The sequence below is a fragment of the Pecten maximus genome, chromosome 13, assembly GCF_902652985.1.
Source record: "Pecten maximus chromosome 13, xPecMax1.1, whole genome shotgun sequence".
Lineage (NCBI taxonomy): Eukaryota > Metazoa > Mollusca > Bivalvia > Pectinida > Pectinidae > Pecten > Pecten maximus.
The window spans coordinates 29,839,541-29,842,076 of record NC_047027.1 but is presented as its reverse complement, the minus strand read 5'-3'; the positions used below and the strand labels follow the sequence as shown (position 1 = coordinate 29,842,076).

Here is a 2,536-nt window from a genome sequence, read left to right as displayed (position 1 = left end):
CTCCTACCCAAACAGAAATGGCAAGCTTGCGATTCACTATTATTGCAAGCTTGCTGCAAGCTTAATCTGCAAGCTAGGAATTGGAACCTTGCAGCAAGCTATAGTATTTGAAACCTCGCGGCAAGCTTGCGGCGAGCTAGTTTCTGCAAGCTTGCGGCGAGCTTGTTTCTGCAAGCTTGCGGCGAGCTAGTTTCTGCAAGCTTGGGGCGAGCTTGTTTCTGCAAGCTTGCGGCGAGCTTGTTTATGCAAGCTTGCGGTAAGCCACTTTATGCAAGCTTGCCGCAAGCGAAATAGTCTAGCTCTGAGGGAAAAATAAATTTAATGCAGCAAAAATAAAGCAAAAACATCAAATTAATGTAAAAGTCTGTATTTCTATCATTCAGAGCAGTACGGCATGCTGTTACAATAAAACACCTTATAGATACGAACTTTATATACAAACATCTATATTTTATTCCATATTCTTTTAAACTAAATCATTAATGCACACTTACATAACAATACCTCAAAGGTTATTTAATTTCTAGTTCATGAATGTTTTTCTTATCATTGTTAATCTCTGTTGTCACTGCAATAATGGCTTATAGTTTTTGTTGGCATTCGGTAGAATATTCATCATATGTTGATAATACCAGTTCTTTTTTCAGTACAGTTACAATATCTTTTAACTCTTCCTGTCATTTCCGTCCACTTCAGAGCTCACTGTATCTTTTTGCATTTGTGCTACAAAAAAATAAAACAAAGCAATATTACATAGAATATTGATCAATTGATGTTATTCTTTGTAAGCCAAAACAACTATATTAGATATTTGAAGACATCTTTAAATGTCAACAACTAAATCTGGCTTAATTACAATTTTTCTGATGTGACCACTCTAGATATTTCATGATAGAGAATCAAATATGTGACCTTCCAAGTTTAGGCATATATATATCACAAGTTGACTATCCACAGAGTAAAATTTTGTATGATGCCTAGATCTAGAAGTGCTGTCTTATAAACAGAAGCATGGTTAGTTTTATATACAGGTTTTATTGTCAGTTTGTCTTAAAACTATTTTTGTGCAATAATTGCAACATATCTAAAACACAAGAAATGAATGTAAAAATACACATTTCTCATATATAATGTTCAACTTTCCTAGGCTTTTCTGTTGTAAAAGATAAAATATACAAGAAGTTTTTGTTTTTGTTAGATGTGCTAGTGTTATAGCTCTGTATTTTTTTTCACCCAAAATTTCCAAAGATAATAGAATAATGTTTATTTTAGATCAGTAAATTATTCTTATATCAATTGAAACATTATCCGTATGTTATTATAAATCTCACCACTCACCATTTATTGTTGACCCTTGGAAATCTTCATCTAAATCACTTCACTGAGTCCATCTTCTGTTTGTTTATGTAACTTATTTACAGAACTTTCAACATGCAGATGTAGATAGGTTGTACATATCCTTACCATGTCCAGAATGACAGAAGTTGATTCTATTTCCAGAAGTGATTGATAGGACAATTTATACTGATTCACAGAGATGCAAAATGTCCACATGCAGCCACAGGAAACTCAATTCAAAGTGGGGACCTTGTTTTACATTGGTCAATCTTAGCACAGGAAAGGTTTTTCATTCATACAGACTTAATAAAAATGAAGATTTGTGAGTTCAACAGATGCTTTTTAAAATTATTAATACTATAAAATTGAATTGAAGTTACTTTAACAATATTGTTTCATTTTATGTATTTATTACTGAAATAAATCATCAAATAAGTCACAATTAATACAGTCAGTTAGAAATGAACCTTATACCCCAGGGTTGGCCCCATGGTGTCTGGAGTCTGACTGGCATGGACTTCCTGTACTCATCAGCTTGAACTGATATCATATTACCTTGGTCAAGCTGGGCCAGTCTACTGATAACATATGCTCTCCTTTTGTTTGTTTACACATATTGGTGTTGGAAAGGTTTTTGATAATAAGGCTTCAACATATATTTTGCTGAACTTTGCACTGATGGAAATTCAATTCACATAATTTGCAGGTTACCCTTAGAATGAATATCATTCCTAGAAACAACTGATTATACTAACAAAAATATATCATAATATATTCACTGATAACTTTAATAAAGAGGATTTTATAAATACATGTGTAAAATATATAAATGAAGCAATACTTTAAGCATTATTATAAATTGGTTGGATATCTAAATTTGAAAAGATATGAATGTCATGATTATTATTGAAGTTTTACAAACATGAATTGCAATTTAAACAGTAATGATTGATTACTGAAATCATCATTCAATTTTGATTCAAAAAGAGGTGTTTAACTCTGAAGAAACTCATATTCACCTTTAGATAATCTGATATGAAATACTAAAAGTTACAGATTTTGAAATAGAAAATCCATGCTGCTGTGACTTAGAAGATTTTCACATCTCACAAGTAACATCAGAGTAGAAAAGTTTCTAAGTCCACAACATGCAGAATATTGTAAAGGACTGAAGGCTTGCAAGCTTGCAAAAAGAGAA

At 32.0% G+C, this 2,536-nt stretch overlaps 1 long non-coding RNA gene across 1 annotated transcript; it reads right to left on the bottom strand.

Moving 5' to 3' along the window:
• Positions 1-351: 351 nt before the first annotated feature.
• On the bottom strand, positions 352-1,603 carry LOC117341054. The gene is made up of 2 exons (XR_004535543.1): positions 1,339-1,603; positions 352-723 (listed from the first exon to the last, which is right to left on the bottom strand). It is a non-coding gene; the product is annotated as an uncharacterized LOC117341054 (long non-coding RNA).
• Positions 1,604-2,536: the final 933 nt, after the last annotated feature.